The sequence below is a fragment of the Athene noctua genome, chromosome 25 (genome assembly GCF_965140245.1).
Source record: "Athene noctua chromosome 25, bAthNoc1.hap1.1, whole genome shotgun sequence".
Taxonomy (NCBI): Eukaryota; Metazoa; Chordata; class Aves; order Strigiformes; family Strigidae; genus Athene; species Athene noctua.
Window position 1 is genome coordinate 6,944,977 of NC_134061.1, and position 20,155 is coordinate 6,965,131.

General features: G+C 53.1%; 1 pseudogene; it reads right to left on the bottom strand.

The window, feature by feature from the left end:
- Positions 1 to 14,338: 14,338 nt before the first annotated feature.
- On the bottom strand, positions 14,339 to 15,096 carry LOC141970098 (feather keratin Cos1-1/Cos1-3/Cos2-1-like; annotated as a pseudogene).
- Positions 15,097 to 20,155: the final 5,059 nt, after the last annotated feature.

Below are 20,155 nucleotides of genomic sequence, written 5' to 3' on the forward strand. Positions count from 1 at the left end.
CAGGCTAAGGCCACGCAGGCGGGTAATAATCATTAACCAGGTTTCTATTACAGAATAAGATTCATGACCGGGTACTGTTGTTAGGCTGATCAATAAGGACAATTTATTGCCCTGTAGTGCAGGTGTTCTGAAAGGATACATCAAGTTTTCCAGAAGATACGTTGTGAAAGGGCCTCGAAAGATGTCAAAGTTGTAACGTGAGCCAAATGCCTGGAGACAAGGACACTGGAGGGTGTTTCTTTCGAGTCAGTAGTCCATGGTGGTTGTAAAAGCAGTCCCCCGACTCATTTCAGGAGTGGAAAAAGGTGGGAATAAGAAAATGAGTTACGGGAATATTTATGTGTATGTATGAGAACTTGTTCGTTGTGAGTTACTGTATCCTATATAATCAGCATGTTACAGGAGCGAGGTGTTTGTTGGGGGTGAGACGACTCCCCTGTGCACCCGGCCATTAATAAAGGAGTGTCTGCTTACCTACATGTGCTGGTTTAAGCCCTGCCGGGACCGGAGAGCACGTTGCCGTTGCCCCTCGCCCCCCCTCAGCCGGTCGGGCTGGAAGTGAGGCACAAACCCCGGGTTAAAATAAGAAGAGATTTAATCCAACAGTGTGATAAACAATCTGAACAACTGCAGTAGCAATGATAACAACAATAAACAGCAATAACAGTGAACAAGACCGAAGATATACAGAGAAATACCGCAATGGTCCAGGAACAAACCCGACGTGTGCTCCCGCCACCAAAAGCCACGAAGGAAAAAGTTCCCGCCTGGACCCGAGGTCAGCATGGTATGAATAACCCGCTGGAGATCCCTTCCCCCTCTCTCTCTGCTGGGGAAACTTAACCCTATCCTAGCTGAACCAGGACAATATATCACATGGTGTCGATACGTTCTTTTATCCTGTTTGGTGACGAGGCAACAGAGGGGAGGAAGGATAAAAGGAGCTCCCTGCCCCTAAGCAGGGGCTGGTCAGTGCACTTGCCGGGATGAGCCCTGTGCCTGATCACCACAGTCCCCCCTGATTCCTTATTAAATCCTTCCTTAAGCCCCCTTCTGTGTAGCTTCACTCCCTTTCCCGTGTGTGAGTGCTGCAAGGTCTGAGTGCCAGTAACTGGAGAGACTGGTGTGCAAGAGAGAGCTGGGTGCCACTAACTGAGCGAACAGGCAGTGGCTACAGGGCTTGTAGACCTTGGTGCCAGCCACTGGAGAAGGGTCACGGGGCCTTTTGCTCTTTGTGCCAGCACCTGGCGGGACTGATGTATAAGCAGTGACTCCAGAGGGTGTAAGTGTGTGTGTTTTCACTGGGAACCGTATGTCTCAGTCATACTGGAGACAGAGCAACAAGGGGCCTCTTCCATGATGAAGAGCCTGGAGCAAGTCTCGTATGGAGATCCCAGCTGAGAGAGCTGGGACTGGTCAGCACAGAGAAGTCTCCGGGGAGCTCTCATCACTGTGTGCAAATATCGGGAGGGAGGGTGTGAAGAAGGCAGAGCCAGGCTCTTCTGCGTGGTGCCCTGTGACAGGACAAGAGGCGCTGGGCACCAAGTGAAACACAGGAGGCTCTCTCTGAACACCAGGGAACCCTTTTTCACTGTGATGGTGAGGGAGCACTGGCACAGGATGCCCAGAGAGGTGGAGCAGTCTCCATCCTTGGAGGTCTTCCAAATCCCTCTGGACATGGTCCTTTGCAACCAGCTCTAGGTGCCTCTTCCTGAGGTGGGCTTGTACCTGGTGACCTCCAGAGGTCCCTTCCAAATGTACCAATTCGTTGGTTAAGTAACACGAGACGTGAGGGGATGCTGAGAGAACTGGCCTTCTTCAGCCTTCCAAAGAGAAGCTTAAGAGAGAGCTTTCTGATGCTTCTAACACTTGCCTGGAGGATGCAGGGCCAGGTGGAGTCAAACTCGTCTTGAGCACACTGATAATGAAAAGGGCAGGAAAACCAGTCTGGAACAGGGGAGAAGCCTGCTAGAAATTTGGAAACGCAGGTGCCTAACTTCTTCATGAACGATTGTCTTGTGGTTACTATGGGTCACTGCTTGCAGGAAAAGGGATTCTGTCGTTCATGGGGTTTTGTTTTTTCAAACAGAGGGTGAAATGTTCCCACTAAATGGAGAGTTTGAGAGGGACAGTCACGGTCTTCCATGTTGGGAGTGTCATTCTTCAGGTGTCTGAGACCTACATCCTAGAATGGTGCTGGGAGAAGCCTCAGGGCAGACACTGATGGACCCAGGTGCAGCCAAGCCAGACAATGTGTAAGGGAAGGGGAGAGGAAAGAAACGGGAATGAAGGAAGGAGAGATTCATGGGGATGTGACCCTGAGCTCAGTGAGAATGGCTGCAGGCTGAGGACTCTGGCTCAATTTCTGCTCTCATTTGAAATACCAAAGTCCTAATGCTGCTGTAGATGTCTGCTGTGACTCTTAGGAAGGCAGATCCATCTCTGTAGCCCCTTGCAGGGTGAGCTCTAACCTGCTCTTCCACCTGGGAAAGGCTTTGCCAGCCACAGAACACTCCACAGTTCTAGAAACCTCTTGTCGTGCCATAATGATGTGCAAAACTTCCACGAGAATATTCCTATTATTATCATTGTAGTTACCTGGATTATTACCGACCACACTGTGGAGGTGTTTTACGCTTTTTATGAGACAACCAAAATGAACAGACTTTTTTACCTCTGCTGTGACTGGTGCATGGGATCACTCTGGAGCTGATCTGGGAAGGGGGTGGCAGTAGGGGTATCCACCTACCCATCCCCCAGCCCATCCCGTGCCCTTCCAGCTCTGGGGTGCAGGGCTGCCCCATCCCCACCCCTCACAGTGCAGCACCTCAGTGGGTGCCCGATGTGCTCCCTGGGTATGTGTCTGGGTGACGCACTGATCCCGCGTGCTGTTCCCTGCGGACCCCTTACCCATTCCCCTACGGATTAGTTCCCCTGGTCACCTCTGGGTTTGTGGCATCCAGCAGCCTCGCTGGAGCCAGGTTCCTCTCTCTCCCCATAGGTGCCCCCACTAGAACAAGACACAGGCAGAACCCCTGGGTGCTGCACAGCAGGGTTCATCTCCTATTTATGCGGATTTAGGGAAAAAATATTGCTCCCAGGAAGCTGATGAAGGACAGGGGAGAAGTGACAGAACTGGAGGAGGCTTCTGTTCTCAGCAGAAAAAGCAACATCCCCAGAGAGCTGCGGACACCGGGGGAAGGTGTGAAACCTCATTGTGGAAGAAACGCCTGACCTCCCAGATGGCCCGGCAGGGGCTGTGCAGAAGAGCAGGTGATTCTAGCTGGGGGGGGTGAGGACTCCAGTGTCCGGAAACAGCCCCTTTCCAAAGCTGGAGCCCCCAGAGCCCCCAGGGCCCCTCACTGTGGAGATACTGAGAAGGCCCTTGGCTGAGGGAGCCACAGGTGTTGCTGCTGGAGGAGGGAGAAACCCAGAAGGAGCATTTCAGGCACAGGGAGAACAGGTCGTTTCCCTCCCCACTTCTTCCTTTTCTCCCCCAACAGAGCCGTTTCCGGCAGCTCTGTTATCTCGGGGCTGGGAGGTGCTTTTCTGACTCTCTCACTCAGCAAATGGGCAGGTTGGTCTCGACATGCACCTCGGATATCTCATCCTCACGGCCTTCCTGGGGCAACTGCTGGGTAAGTCTTGGCTTTCTAGAAACAAATACTTCTACTTCCCCCACGGAAACCATCACAAACCTCATCAGGATGATGTGGGGAGCTACTTTTGCACAATAGGAAAACATTAGGAAATGCTGGCTCCAGATGCTCTTACTGTTTGAAACAAGAAGACAATTGGGAGAAGAGATAGATGAGAACCCTTTTTCTGGATCTGTCTCCCCTTCAATCCATCTCTCTCTCTCTCTGTCTCTCTTATGATACACCTGCTGTCATTCTCAGCTCTCTCTGAACTCCAAGATTTCACCCTTCCACCACTAATTAGCAGAAAGTGTCAATGCTGCTACCAGGGCTTTAAAGCCCTCAAGCCACTGACATCAGTGGGGTGTCCCATTCTGCCTCTTGGCTGGCACACACCTGCCATGGCCTCCAGTTTCCTGCTGGTTGGCAACACAACCAGGGTTCTCTCTTTCCAACACTGGGCTCAGCACTGCATGTACTCAGGGAGCTAGGAGCCCTCCACAATGACAGCGATGGGGAAGCAGGAGGAATCTTTTTCAATATCTTCCTGGCCCCCTCAACCTGCGGGAGGTGTGCTGGTCAGAGAACATAAAGATGAGGCACTACAACTGTTCTGTGCTCCTTTCCTAAGTCAGACACCAGGGAGAAGAAGCATTGACACAGCAAAGCTTTCCTCAGGGTCTGTACTAGTATGAGAGCTCTGAGCTCCAGCCTGTAATAAGTCTCCACCTTGTTGTGCCCAGGCCTCATGATGTTCCTGTAGGGTAAGGGAGAGGGAGCCTTCTCCTCCAGGGTTTTGCATCCATTCCTGCTTTGCTTACATGAGCCCCTCCCAGCAGAGCTGCTGACCTTTCCTTTCTTCCAGGCACCATGGGGCAGATCACAGTCACCCAGCAAGAAGGACAAGTCACAGTGAAGCACAGAGACACCTTCCAGACCAACTGCACATACCAGATTCCCAGCTTTTATGCCTTGTCTTGGTACCAGCAGAGGAAAGGCCAAGCTCCCCAGCTGCTCTCGTATCAGGCAGCAGCTGGCCCCAGGCAGAGCGGCCGTCTCACCACGTTGCTGAACACCACAGGGAAATACAGCGTCCTGCAGCTGGAGGAAGTCGAGGTCTCTGACAGCGCCTTGTACCTCTGTGCTCTGCAAGACACCCTGGTGCAGGGAGGTTCCTTGGCTGGGCAAGAACCCAGGGGAGGGAGGGGCTGTGTGTGTGCAAGGCTGAGCTTGGGGGAAGGGGCCCTCAGCTCTCCCCTGGCACCTCTGCTTCCCCTGGGCACCCAGGGATCTGCAGGTTAAAATCTTCTTCCAGGAGGGGACAGTGTCAGTGGTTTGAGAAGAAGGCAAATGTGGTGTCAGAGTCTCAGGTCCTCTTGTTTTCACCACAGGTCACATGATTCTTCTGCCCATTACCTCTGCTGTGGGGTCAGGCAATGCAGGAGGTTGTGGCTGTTTGGTCAATGGTTCCTTGCTGCTGCTCTTTGCTTTCTGTTATTCCCCGTTGCACATTGCTGCTTCAGGTTTTCCTGCAGGCCTGTGTCTTAAGAGAATCTGCCGCGGGATGTGTCCATCAGAGGTCAAAGATAGATGTAAAACATAAAAAACATATCACGGTGCAACGCTCCTTCTTGGAACTGCATGACTATTACAATAGTGGATAACAGTCTGAACCACCTTGTGGACTCTCCTGTTGCTGCGTCACCATGTGCTGGGATCCAGAGGACCTGCTCTGCCCAGTGCACTCTGCTGGTCCTTGGAGCCCTTCTCATGCCCGACCTCATGGGCCTGCCAGGAGAAGACCCGGCCTTGGGGAGAGCTGCCTCATGCCTGCGGGAAGGCCAGGCAGCACCGATGGACCATGGGGGCTTGGGCACTGGCTGCTGTCCTTGGGGTGCCCTGTCTGGTGGGAGCCGGGGGTGTGTGAGTGACAGGAGCGCTCTGGTGTGAGGGCTGGACAGGCTGATTTCATCAACCTTAGGGTCATGTTAGCCCTTTGAACTCGGTAAGCAGTTATCTTTTTTGCAGATGGAGGGTGTAGAGGTGACCTGTCATTGCTGTCCTTGCCCTTGAGTGCCGGTCAGGCCCCCTCTTTCTGGGGACAGGTGGGAAGACAAAGAGGAGAATTTCTGGGGCTGTTTTAAAGGATTTTTCTCACATCATCCCCACTCCTGCGTCCTTTGCAGACATCTTTTGACTGAACTTCTTCTCCCAGCACTAAAGCATGAAAAACTCCCTTCTGCACAAACTGGTGAGCTACTGACCTCTGAGAGCCTCCAGCAGCATTGGGCTCCTCTCTAGGGGATAGCAGTGGTCAGGTTTCCTTTCTGCAGGACATGCTCTGAGGCCAAGGGCCTGTGTCTGAGCAGAGATGCCAGAAGGCAGAGCCTGATCACCACTGACTGTGGGGGAGCCAGGGATGTCTTCCTCACCTCCAAGAAACACTGCCATGTGTCCCATCCTCCTGTTCTTCTGGGCATGATGAAACGTCTGCCTGCAACTCCAGCTGATCCCTCACCAGTCATGACAATGCCTTTCTTCCTCAGCAAGTCAATACAATGTCCAACAACAAAAGAATGATGTGGAGACAGAGGCTGGGATGCAGAAAGCTTTAATGACTCTGAAAGAGGGAAATGAGTTCACTTTGAGAGGAGGCAGCCAGAGCAGGGAGAGCACCAGCAGCTGCCAAATGTCTGTGCCCCTTGGCCATGGTGGAGATCCCAGAAGGGATCCATCAGCACAGAGGGAGAGGAGCCTCCAGAATCCCCAGATTGACTTTGGGGGTCTTACAGGCCTGAAGAACAGTAGAGAAGAAAGAGATGAGAGGGAAGAGAAGGCAGGGGAGTTAGACTTTGGCCATGTTACCAGAGAGGCACAGCTGCCCTCCCTTGGAAGGATGCTCAGCCTCCCTGAAATCACTGGCCAGGAACTCTGTCCTCAGTCCAGCACGAGCTTCTGGGTTCCTGGGGTCCTTGTGCGGGCTGTCACCAGTGGCTTTAGCAGGGGGGGCACCTTCTGCCACAGTAGCGGCTGGTAATGCAGGAGAGGTCAAAGCCCCCAGAGTTGATGGGCACTCCGTCACAGCTGAGGATGCTGCCAACGGCAGCGGAGGTGGAGGAGCCCACAGCGGTGTTCTGTGGGAAGGAGCTGAGGATGGGGCCGGGCAGGGTCACCACCACGGGGGAGGGCTGGATGACGACGGTGGAGCTCTGGCACTGCCTGACACAGGGCTCATTGCAGCTGTTGGCCAGCGGCGTCGGGCCGCAGGGCCGGCAGCAGGGCTCGCAGGGCACACATGGGCTGCAGCAGGACATGTCTTGTGAACGATTTGCACCTGCAAGATAGGTCAGGGAGGAAGAAATACATGGGGATGCATGATGAGTAGCTTGTCACTGCAGTATGAGGCTGTGCAGAGATGTATGTTGGATTCGTGACCTCATCACGCCAGAGCCCAAAAAGAGCCACCACCTCCTATGTAGCTACTCTCTGCCCCTGAGTACAGAAGCCACCTCAGTACTGCCCCAGCCTCCCTCCAAGCTGAACCTCCCCCCACTCCCCTCTCCCATGACAAGCAGCACCAAGATCTGGTATGGAACAAAGCCGGTCTCAGCTGGCAGGTTCACTGAAGTGAGACCTCCTTTGTGAGAAAGCAGAGAGGGAGAAGGGACCTCAGACTCACCTGGTTCTCAAGGAGAAGGAGGCAAGAGAAGTGGATGAGAGAGCGAGGAGCTCTGCTGGCTTTTATGCTGGACCTTTACTGCCCCAGGCTGACAGAGGCATCCCTTGTAGAGGTGGTTATTGTCTGACAAGCTCATCCTGAATGCAAAACATCCCACCTAATGCTATGGGCTGTGTTTTGGCCTTCGGAATCGCTGTCTTTTCATTTCCTGCTTGATGCCAAGTACATTCCCCAGTGAAGGCATCTTTTGTGTGAAATAATGCGAGGCCCATCATTTGCGGAGCAAAACACATCAACTTGAGCAGAGGAGTCGGCTCACATCCTGGAGGAGTCCATTAAAGGACACTCAAGGTAGACCAAACAGCTGGGTTAGACAACACACAGACACACAAACATGTGCACGTGAACACAGACGGACACACAAACACAAATCTAGACCTCTAGTCATTCAGAGTTAGTTGAGAAGACTCAACAAGACACCCAAAGAGAGACATCTACACTGTCTACACATCTCTTGGACTGGATGGAGTCATCTTCTCCAAGTTCAGTTTTCAAGGGTTCCGTGTGGCTGAGGGAAAAATGATCTGTGTTAGGTCAGAGTGGTAGATGCAACTGATGAGAGCAATGAGCCCAGCTTGAGCCCATTCACCCCACAAAAGCCCTTTCCCTGCTCTCTGGCTGTCCCTGAGTACCGTGGACATGGACGTGGGCTTTAGGCATGGCATGGAGGGGCTTGTAGGCGCTGGCAGGACAGACTGTGGGTTCACACCTGATCACATGATGAAGCAAGCCATGGAGATGTGACCAGGCAGGCTGGCCCTGCTGTGAGCTTCTGCTGTCTGGGGAGTTCAGAGGCCACCATGGGTCAAGGGCAGGGTCAGTGTCTCCAGGGAAGAGGAGTTGTTCCGCTTGCCGTGCACATCTGCTTTGGAGTGGGATAATTCCCGTGTGTGAGCTGATGTCTCTTCAGTGTCTGTGGGAAGGGTCTGCAGGCTCTGCTAGAGCCAGTCCAGAGGAGGCCACAAAAATGATGAGAGGGATGGAACACCTCTCGTCTGAGGAAAGGCTGAGTGAGGTGGGGTTGTTCAGCCTGGGGAGGAGACGGCTCTGGGGAGAGCTTCTTGCAGCCTTTCAATTCTTAATTGGGAACTTATAGAAAGACAAATGTGTTCGAAGGGCCTGTACTGACAAAGGGGCAATGGCTTTAAAATGAAAAAAAGTAGGTTTAGATTGCTCATAAGGATAGAAATTTTTCTGATAAGGGTTTTGATGCACTGAAACAGATTGACCCTAGAAGTTGAGAATGTCCCGTGACTGGAGGTGTTCAAGGTCAGGTTAGATGGGGCTCTGAGCAACCTGATCTAGTGGGAGTTGTCCCTACCCATGGCAGGAGGCTTGCACTAGATGGTCTTTCAAGCTCCCTTCCAACACAAACTCTTCTATGATTCTGTGAGTCTATGAATTCTGCTGGTAAGTGAGTCTGGCTTGAAAGATTCTCTACACAGGAATATGTCTGGAATCTGAGTTGGTCCCACAGGGCTGGAAGGACATATCTCCTGAAGGGATCTTTTTTTTTTAACCTATAACCCCTTAATTACCTGTATTTTCTAAGAGCAACATGCATATTTAGTAGGAATGAGATGCAAAGCATGGCAGAGAAGTCACAAGAGACTCCCTCTCCCTCATGTGGAAGAGCTCATTTGGCCACATGCATGGCGGGAGGAAGGTGCAGCAGCACTCTGCTGTTTTATCTTGTGTCCACAGATGACCTTCTTGGAAGAGTGAAGACACTGGTCAGGGGTGGAATGTGCGTGGCAAGGGGAGGCAAGAGTGTCTTTCCAAATGCCTGCAGAACTGGGAAGGAGGAGTTTAGAGTAGGTATGGAGGGGGAGGTCACCACAGACTGAAGAGCAGGGATGTCACAAGGGTAGAAGAGGGATGCACGGGGGAACAGCATGCCAGGGGAGGCTCTCACACTTCCCCTGTGGCGCAGGTGGTGGTGTACTTAGGTGGCTGCTACACATCTCCTGCTCAAGAAGAGGAGGAGGCAGATGACACCTTTGTCAGGCAGTTGGGGAAAGCCTCATAGTCACAGTCCAAAGCCCAGGCACACGTGGGTGACTTTGACCACCTCAGGATCTACTGCAGGAGGAAAATGGCTGGGCACAAGCAAAACAGAACATGTCTAGTGTGTATGAAAGACAAATATTTGATGCAGGAAATCCATGAAAAGGCAATGCAGAGACTCTCTTAGACCTGCTACTCACAAATGAGGAAGAACTGTTGGATGATGTAAAGGTCAAGGGCAGCCTTGCCCTCACTGTCCAGGAGACTGTGGAGCTCAGGATGCTCAGAGGCCTGACAGGACAAACAGGAGGATGAGCGCCCCTGACTGGAGAAGAGCACGGCTTAGTCTCACCAGGGACTTTCCTGCTTGGCTGGATGCCATGGGAAACTGCCCTGGAGCACAGAGGGTCCCGGGGGAGGGGGTTAACCTTCAAGACAGCCTCCTCAGAGCACAAGGATGGTCTCTGCAAGGTGCAGAACGGCGAGTCAGGAAAAGCCAAAGGACAGCTGGATGGAAACTGGTAATGGAGGTGAAGGGAAACAAGAAAGTAATCTCTGAGCTGATTGGCAGCAAAAGGAAGGCTACGTATTGCTCGGTGAGGCAGGGGACTTGGTGACAAATGACCAAGGGAAAAAGCTGAGGTACTCGATGCCTATTTCTTCTCAGTGTTTACTGATAGTGCTAATCCTCCGGCCCACCACACCCCGGAACCTTCCCGCACCTCTCTGGGGATAAAGCAGCACCCACAGTAAAAGAATAAACACCGAAGGAGCTCTTACTCTCACCTGGCGATACACAAGTCAATGGGATCACTTGGGAGGCATCTAAAGGCGTTTCAAGGAGCTGACAGGACAGTTTCTACTCAGTCCCTGGAATGGAGATGGAGCAAATGTTCTCAGAAGCCGTTCCTGAGCTCATGAAAGGAAAGAAGGGATTTGGGAGCAGCTGACATGAGTTAACTGAGGACAAATCACGCCTGAGCGACCTCATTGCTCTCTGTGAGGAGGTGACTGGCTCTGTGGGGAAGGGGAGGGGCACTGGCTCAGCTGTACCTGGATTTTAGCAAGACCGCTGACATACGCTCACGTGTGCACACACACGCACACCTATACCCGCACCGAGGTACGCACACACACAGGCATGCACACACAGAGACATGTGTCATATCTGAGCACTTAGAAAGAGGTGTGTGCACACAGGTTTCCAAAGGAGCCCACGAGCAGGCACAGGCACAGCCACCCCCCAAACCAACATGTACACACAGATATTCCACACACATGCTGACATATATGCATCCTCCTGCGCCCATGGCTGTGCAGATACACTTGCACGTTCATGCACAGCGCAGTGCACGCATAAAAGCACACACCTACACCCCCCTGTGCCCACACACTTACATCTCTGCAGACCATTGTCACACCCGTCCGTGCTCAGCTGCATGAAGGCACGTGCATGTGATAAAACACATACGCCCTCATCAACAGATGTGCACAAACAGACCCGCAGCCAATATTTGTGCACACTCCTGCTTGCCTGTGCATTGCCCCAGGCACACACAGACACACGTATGTGCAAATGGACACGTGAGCACAGCCAGAAGAACATGTATGTGAGCATGAACATGCACACACAGCTCTGACAACCAGGAAGTTCAATGCCAGCTTGTGATGGTTTGATTCTGGCTAAATACGAGTTATCCACCAAGGCAGTCAATCACTTCACACACACACACACACACACTCACACCACCTTTCCCTTTGTTTTCTACAACAGGGTAAAGAGGGGAAAGAATATAAAGCAACCCTTGTGGGTGAAACAAAAGCAGTTTTAATATAAGCAAAGCAAAGCAAAATTCCACGCGCAGAAGGAAAAGCAAAGAGATTTATTCTCTACTTCCCATGGACAGGCGATGTCGGGCCTTCTCAGGACCAGGGCTCCAATACGCGTAGTGGTTGCCTCGGAGGATCAAGGGTGACCCCACCCCCTTCCTCCTTTCTCCCAGCTTTATACTGAGCAGACGTCACATGGTCTGGAATATCCCTTTGGTCGGTTTGGGTCAGCTGTCCTGGCTGTGTCCCCTCCCAAGATCTTGCCCACCCCGTCCCACTGGGGGAAATGTCAGAAAGAGCCTTGGTGCTGGGTAAGCCCTGCTCAGCAGCAGCCACAACACCAGGGTGCTGCCAACACCCTGCAGCTCCCAGCATAAACCACAGCACCGTGAGGGCTGCTATAGGGGAAAACCGATTCCAGTTCAGACAGACCCAGTACACAGTTCTCAGCCTCTTGCAAAGACAAGTCCTAGGCAACGTCTGTGTGTGAAAAAATAGAGAACATCCATATTGCTGCAGCCACAAAGCTTCCCCACATCACGATTGAGGCAACAGCCTTAGATGTTCCCAGCTGTGCTGAGTGATCTCCTGAAGGGAGATGTGGGGCTGGGGGAGCGGCCCCTGCTCTGTGAAGGAATTTAGGAAATGGTGCCTCAGTGGTGTATTCACACAGCAGCAGAGAGTGATGTCCCTGGGACAAGCAACTCCCCAGAGACTGTAGACACTGAGGCTGGGGAACCAGAAATGAGAGTGGTGGGTTCCAGTAAAAGAGGCACTCAGCCTCTTCCAAGCATTCCTTAAAATGTCATTAATTAGAACTTAAGCTAGAGAGGACAGTATAGGAACCTTACATGCCTTCAGATGCTGGGGACCCTCAGCGGCTCTACATCAGCTGCTCTCCCAGAATGAGAGAATCACAGAACAGTTGAGGTCGGAAGGGACCTCTGGGTGTCATCTGGTCCAATCCCCCTGCTCAAGCATGGCCACCTAGAGCCAGTTGCCCAGGACTGTGTCGAGGATTGTTTTTCTCACTCTCTAAGCAGGAAGAGTCAGCAGAGTCCCTGGGATAGCTATGCCAGTGCTCAGTCACTCCCACAGCACCGGGAATTATTGTTGTCCATACTCCGGGGCACAGGACACTCTACTGATCCCATCCACAGAAAGGTTTCTGTCCTTCAAGCTTTACAGCATTTTCTTCAAAGGAAACAGCTCTATTCATCATTCCTACGGTCAAACACTATGACCCTGCCAGTTGTTCACTGGATGCGAACAACTATGAGCAGCTTTCTCATGTTTGCTTCTTAGGGTGTAAATCAAGGAGTACCTCAGGGGAGTACGAGCGGTGTAAAGAACAGCCACCGCTCTGTCTAGTGACCCTTTTGAGGTCAGTTCCCATGGAGGAGAAGACTCAGCCCGTAGGAACAGGACAGAGCACTGACATGGGAAGCACAGGATGAGTCAGCCCAGTGCCTGTGTTCCACACAGCAGAGCCGCAGGATGGTTCTTGCTCTGCACCTGTAGGAAGTGAGGATGAAGAGGAAGGAGCCCAGGGTCACATCGCCAATATGGAACGTGATCCCAGCCTGGTTGTCAGACGGGTCAGCACAAGGCATGTCCAGGAAGGCTGGGGGAGCACCAGAGAAGCGGTGGATGTGCCTGGGCTCACGGTGCACCAAGCGGGAGGTGAGTATTGTGTGCAGAGCAGGAGGCAGGGAACCGGCCAGCCATGTCCGTGCCACCAGCCAGGCACACACAGCCTGATGCGTGATGGCCCCATGGCACAGTGGGGTGCAGGTAACCAAGCAGTGGCCATAGGCCATGAGAAGGAGGAGGAAGCATTGGTCCCTGCCCAGGAGCTGGGAGGAGGACAGCTGGGCCATGCAGCTGTGGAAGGAGAGGGCTATGCTGCTTCTGCCTGTACACTTTTGTCAAGTTTGTGGATTTGGATGGCAGGAAATAGGATCTGAGACTCCAGAGGCTGCCAAGAGAAGGATGAGGTTTATATGTGAGAAGTCCACATCCCCCCACAGTGTCAGCTAATTCCTGAGCACAGTTTCTCTGGGGGCGCCAATGAAGCAGTCAAGAGCTCTGTGCAGCTCTCTTGGGAATTGCACCCAGTACCCTCATGCTTGCTAATCTTCACGTTCCCCTACAAGCTCTGTATGAGAGCAATTTGATCTACCTCAGAAATTCACCATTGCAGTGTTTCCATTTCTGTGCTGATTGCCCTCAGCTCCGACATGTGTAGCTCCAGTTTCCAGACTCAGCAAAGTCAGCAGCATGGGTGATGTTTTTCCTGCCCAAGCGTGCTGCCCATGGCCCCTAGTCTGGGTGTTGGAGGGGGAGGAAAGTGGAGCAGCAGCTCTGAGCCATCCCAAGGGCTGTTCCCTGCATCACCACTCCTGCCATTCTGCAAAGTAAAGCATCTCCTGGATCCCCAGACCCACCCCTGCCATCCCACTGCATCTTGAAGCATAGCAAGAGGAACGCTCTTCCTCAGGAGGTCATGGGGCTGCCGAGCCCTCAGGGCCTCCTGCCTTTCTGGGCTTTTGTGGGCACAGACATAGCAGGGCACAGCCTGATGGTCACTGGGAGCAGAGCAGCCAGGGGTGACTTTCTCAGCTCCAGGGGATGGTGGCTACAAGAGGAGCCACTGCAGGACGTCCCAGCCTCCCGTTCGCTGTGAATGGAGAAGGGTCTTCTGGTGCCCTCACCCCCTTTTCCCCCAGAGCAAGACCCTTCCCCTTTGGCAGCTTGAGGAATGTCTACAATGGGAAGGACGACACGGATGGCAGGCTTGAATGCAGCATAAATTTAATGAGTCAAAAGAGGGAAACAAAGTCACTCCAAGGGGAGGACAGCAGTGCAGGGAGCCCCAGGGGAAATCAAGAGATGGTGGTGTTGGCTGTGGAGAAGTTCTTGCATGATGTCCATCTGCCTGTCCCATAGAGGGAGAGGAGGTAGGTGATCCCCAACAGGCTGGTCTTGGAGACATGTTACTGCCATTGAAGCAAAGAAAAGGGAGAGAAATTCAAAGACGTTCAGCTATCCTGAAAAGAGCATCGACATGACTGATGCTGAGCCCTGCACCTCAAGGTGTCTCCCTTGGGATTTGCCAGCCCCTTTAGCAGGGGGGGCACCTTCTGCCACAGTAGCGGCTGGTAATGCAGGAGAGGTCAAAGCCCCCAGAGTTGATGGGCACTCCGTCACAGCTGAGGATGCGGCCAACGGCAGCGGAGGTGGAGGAGCCCACAACGGTGTTCTGTGGGAAGGAGCTGAGGATGGGGCCGGGCAGGGTCACCACCACGGGGGAGGGCTCGATGACGACGGTGGAGTCCTGGCACTGCCTGACACAGGGCTCATTGCAGCTGTTGGCCAGCGGGGTCGGGCCGCAGGGCTGGCAGCAGGGCACACACGGGTTGCAGCAGGACATGTCTCGGGGCCGGAGGTGCACCTGGGAGAGAGGGCAGGGGGAAGCAGGAAACGGGAGCACGTGAGAAGCCGCACTGCACCCAACTGCAGAGGAGCCAAGGCACCTCCTGGCCCAGCGTACGCTGCCCAGCTCAAAGCCCAGGAGCCACCTCAGCGCAGTCCCAGCCCCTCTCTGCACGAGACCTTCTCTCCCCTTCCCTCTCCCACGAGAAGCAGCTCCCAGCCCTGGGCTAGGACAACCCCCATCAGCTGAGACATCCAGCGAGGAAAGACCTGATCTTGAAGGAGGAGGAGAGAACAAGAGGCTTCACACTCACCTGATTCCCAAGGAGCAGGAGGCGAGAGAAGCGGATGAGAGAGCAGAGCGCAGGGCTGTCTTTTATAGTAGTCCTGCACTGCCTCAGGCCAGAGGCACCCTTTGCACAAGTAATAATTTTCTGACAAGCTCATGCCAAATGCAAACCATCCCAGCTAATGGTAGGGGCTGTGTCCTGGCTTCCTGCACGGCTGCCTTTTCATTTCCTGGCTTATGCCACGTGCTTGCCCATCCAAAGGCTTCTGTAAGCTTCTGCCGGGATGAGAGCCCCAAGGATTTCCGGGACAGAAACACGTCAGCGCAGTTGGAAGACTCGGCGCAAGTGCTGGTGGCATCCCGTGCGGCCAGGTGATGTGCACTGGGGCCACTCCTGGGGGATGGCTTGTGGCAAAGTTGTCAGGAAATGGGCACCGCTCTCAAGGTTCTTGTCCGAGTGTGCCCAAGGGCTCCCGTGCGAGAGGACATGCCACACGCTTTTCTCTTGCTCCCCACATCTCTCCCTGAAGGTTGCTCATTGATGCACACAGGGGGGCTTCTGCTGGGAGGGTTTGACCCTGCTGCAACACTAACGCTGCTCTGAGGACAATTTTGCTGGGCTCATTTGCCTGTTCCCCTTCTCTGTGTAGTCTTTGCAGGCCCTCAGGCGACACCAGGAGCATGTCTGGGGCCCGGTCCTTCCCAGGGGTACCTGAGGACGGTTCTGCCAGTGTGGTCCCGAGCAGAGTCCCCTCAGCAGAGTGCCCCGTTGCTGATGATCTCCTGGTTTTATGCGAGTATACAAACTTTTGCATGGTTCCCATCCAGCACCTGGTGGCTTGACCAGCCCGGGCACAGGTATGCAGAGGTTTATTACTGTGTCTTGTGGGATACCAGGAGATGAGCCGGGGCTACAGCCAGAGAAACTGCTGTGGGTAGGACCAGACATGTGTGTCAGGGGTGAAGGTGAAGCACTAACAGTGGCACCAACACCGGCACCAACATCAGCAGGAGCTTCAGCACCAGCACCAGAATCAGGTCCTCTGAGGACTTTTACTTCCTCCAAGTGCAGTTTCTCTTTGTCACGTCTTGCTACTGGCAGCTGTCCGAGCCCAGAATACCAAGGTGATGTCGGACAGAGGAAACCTTTGCCATGAGAAGCTCCTCACCATCCTCGCCTCGTCAAGATCAAGATTTCCCCAATGCTCTTCCCTTGAATTCAGTTCTGGGGATCACAGGTCCCAGAAAGCAGCTGGGAACAGAAAGGCGCAGTGAGTGCAGCTGCTGTTTTGCTGAGCCGCAGCGATATTGGGGTTTTGCTGCTGGGTCAGCAGTGGGTCTGGACTCTCCTTTCCTTGCTCCTGACATCAGCAAGGAGCTGAGTTTATTGTACTCTTTTTTGGGGTGAGACTGCTGGCAATAACATGAGAGGAAGTGAGAGGAACATCACTCTCCTGGCTCTGTGTAGCGTTACTTAGAGCAGGGGAACATTAGGAAGAGGCACATCTCCAGGTCAGCCTCCAGCCTGACCATCTGTAGGGCAGCTGCCTCAGCTGGAAGGACATAGGCTGCCACATGATGGTCTCTCGGGGGGCACGTATATTTACCCTCTAGACGCATGAATACTGCAGCCAGAACAGGCATTGGCTGAGGCTGATGTTGGTGAGACACTGTTGGGCCTGAGTGAGGCACAACATGTGATGTGCTGGGTGGGGAATAGCAGGACTGACAGCATGAGGTGTATCTGGCACCAGAAAGACCTCTGCCCCTTTCTACTCCTGTAGCATTTTTCAAATTGTTACCACCTTACACAGGCCTGCAAATCAACAGAGGATGGAAATGATACAAAAAGCTCAGCGGTCATCCTCGGGGAACTCCCAGTCACTGCAGAGCTATATTCCCTCTCCTTCCTCCCTTCCTTTCTCCCCTCTGTGCTCACCTTGCTGGGCATTGTACTCACCCTGGCAACCATTCTTGCTGACCCACATGCCCCAGCTCAGGGCTTGGGACTCTCTTTCCCTGATGCCTGCGTCTCCTCCCTCTCCGTCCCCATTCCCTGCCTGCATTGCCTGCACTTGGCTGCTGCATTGTGTCTGGCCTAAACCCCTCTTGGGACATCCCAAGACTCCAGCTACTGCAAAGGTTTGAAGGAACAACTCCCCCAAGGCCTGCAGGCTCTGACTGTCCCCACCAAGCCTTCCAGGCTGTGTCAGGATCTTGCCAACAGCTGACCAAATATACGTCAGGAACCGGAGACCTCAATTTTCTACCACTTTGTCACAGTCCCTGAGGTCTCCTTTCCCATGCCAGAAGCCAGTTTTGCAGAAGGTCTTTTTCTGAGAATACAGACAAAATAACACCACTGCCATTACCACCAATCTCTTTGCCTTGCTTCAGCTTCCGATTTCAGCTTCTTCGTAAACGCTTTTATCTGCCTTTGTCCTGTCTTCACTTCTACCTTCAGGAAATTTTTTTCAAGCTTCAGCAAATCTCTTCTCACTCTGATCATTCCTCTTGCTTTCCCAGGGTTTTCCCCAGCTGCTAGAGGGTAACTCGCAAGTGCTGTCTGTCTTCCTCTCAGCCTCTTTTCTCCTCTTGCCAAGCTTGATGAGCTCTTTGCACCTTCTATGAAACTTGTGACCTTGCGATCTTCAAGGCGTGATCATAGTTATGTCTGACATTGCAGATGGCTGTTTGTTCATCCTGTGCTTGGAAGGACAACACCGTGGAAACCTCATACACCTTTCCAGCATGCCAGAGGATCACTCCCAGTCCCCAAGCCCATCTCCTCTGTCTTGTGCCTTAGGATCTACAGGAGAAACAGCTACACAGATGCTCCTGATAGTGTCTCTCCGTGATTTGCACCCCTGGAGGACTCGAGGTGCTCCTTGGAGTCAATGTCTGGGCTCAACACCTCTTCTCACTGACAGCTGCTGTGCATCTGTGCTTCTGAAGGAAGCAAAGAGCTGCACTTGGTCAGTGCTACAGAGGGAGAGTCAGATGGTCTGTGCAAGGCGGGGGGGAGGAAGGTGTTTCCCACAAGGATCTTTTGCTTCCCCAGAAAGGGCTCAGAGCATTCTCTGTGATGTGGCATCCTCTGGCCTGTCTGTAAAGGCCTGCCAGCATTGTCTCAGAAATGCATCACAGAGGGCACAGATTCCCCATGTCAGGCTGGTTCTCCTGAAGCCAAAGTGACTGCTGTAGGTCCTTCACATGACGACATGGCATCAGGATTTCATGGTGACATGAATAAACTGACCCTCATTGTCACCAGAGGGATGCTCAGCTTATTGGGTGTCTTATTGTAGCTTAGCTCCATTGTGCAAACACCTTGGCAGCTGCCACTTTGTGTCTTTCCCTTCCCAAGGCCATGTGATAAGATCTCCACTAACAGGCTCCTTGGGCATTTGAAGTAGGCAATTAGGGATGGGGCAGCCAATGCACCCAGGAATTACCAGACATAGAACGAGCTGCAACAGGAATCAGCCCTTACAGGGCAAAGGCCCATTCCCACAAACCAGAAATGTTTGTCAGAGCACTGCCAGGTTCTCTTTCCTGTGGTCTACCACCTGCTCCTCCACCCTGGCAGGGCCAGACCTTCATCTGGGATAAACTGGTTACCTGGCCTCGCAGCAGGGGTTGATTTTATTCCTCTGACACCATCAGAGATAAAGGATTTACCTGAGCACTCCGTTGGTTCCTCCCTCTTGCCTGGGTAACCGATTCCTTCTGGACTTGACAAAGCTGTTCCTGCAGTCTGTTACCCTGAAGGAAACGCAAATGGAATCAAGCAAGGACAGGGTGACCTCCCCAGGTGGTACATAGCCTTGTTCGTCTCTCCTAACCATGGCTGGAAGAGGCTCAGCACTGTCTCTGCGGGAGCAGCGCCTGAGGATCCCCACGCATTTCTCCCGTAGCAGTCTTTCCTTCTTGGAGATCTGCTGTGCCACAACCATTGTCCCCAAAATGCTGGAGACTTTCCTTGTCTCCAGAACTCCAGAACTACCGTTTGTGGTTCCTGCTGCCTGGCACAGTAGTTTTTTTCCACTTCTTCTTGGCTATGACTGAGTCCCTGATCCTTTCAGCCATGTCCTTTGACCCTTATTTCACCAGATACAAATCGCTCTCTAAAAAACGTTACCATGATGAAGGAAGTCTATTTGCTTCCAGCGCTGGGAGTGTGGGCAGTGGGCTTTGTTGTCCTCTTCTCCCAGGTGACTCTGCGTCACCCTTTTTGCACCATTTTTACTATGATGCTTGGGCATGGCCAGTGCTGGGACAAGCACGCCAGAAGTAAAGCTATTGCCCAGCCTGGCTCAGAGGTGCAGTGGGGGATGCCTCAGTGTGTGCTGTGTGGTTGAGCAGGTGCCTGAATGTGCAACTGCATCCCCAAGACAGGAGCGGTGCTTGTGTCCTGGGGCTGCCTGGGGGTGGGAGAGAATGGGGGTCTCCCAGAGTCCCAGGCAAGGTAAGGAACTGTCTAGTCAGATACTGGCAATTCACCCAGTGGCAGCAGTGCAGGTCTCGTGTGGGAGGAGGGGAGGAGGGACATGGCAAGAATGTGTCCAGTGGCCAAAGGGATGGACAGGTTCAGTGGGTCCCCCCCACATCTCCAGCAGGAAGAATGTGCAGGGAACCTCCCCTGGACTGCTGGGCCCTTTGTGTCCCAGCCCCTGTTGTGAGCTCAGCTTTGCCTTCGGTAGCTCCTCCCCTACATTCAGCGAACTGTAGATGACGGAGAAGTGCCAGCCTTTTAATTGCTACCTTGAACTGAGGGTGGAGGTTGAAAAAGAAATTTCAGAGTATCACAGAAAAAAATATACCTAAACCTTTGCATTAATAATGAAGCCAGATGTCCTGCACGGAAACTCAGAGAAGATGAACGCCCGGAGCATGCCATGGGAAGGAACAGGAACGTGGGACACTGGAGGGCCCAACTTTCTGTACTGCCACTCTGTGTCATGCTGCCATCGACGCAGTTACCCACCATCTATAAACTGTGAATTGATGACAAAAAAGCAGGGATTCCCAACACATGTGCACAGGGAACAGATGTTTTGTGGTACTGGGACCTGCAGAGCTCAGCTTACACAGTCCCCATCAACCTTATTCCCAGAGGAGATAGGAGCAGTGCCTTGATAACTCTGCCACCCGGATTCGCCTTTAGACAATCAGGCAAGAAGAGGGCATGTCAACAGAGGACTTGGCAACCTGGCC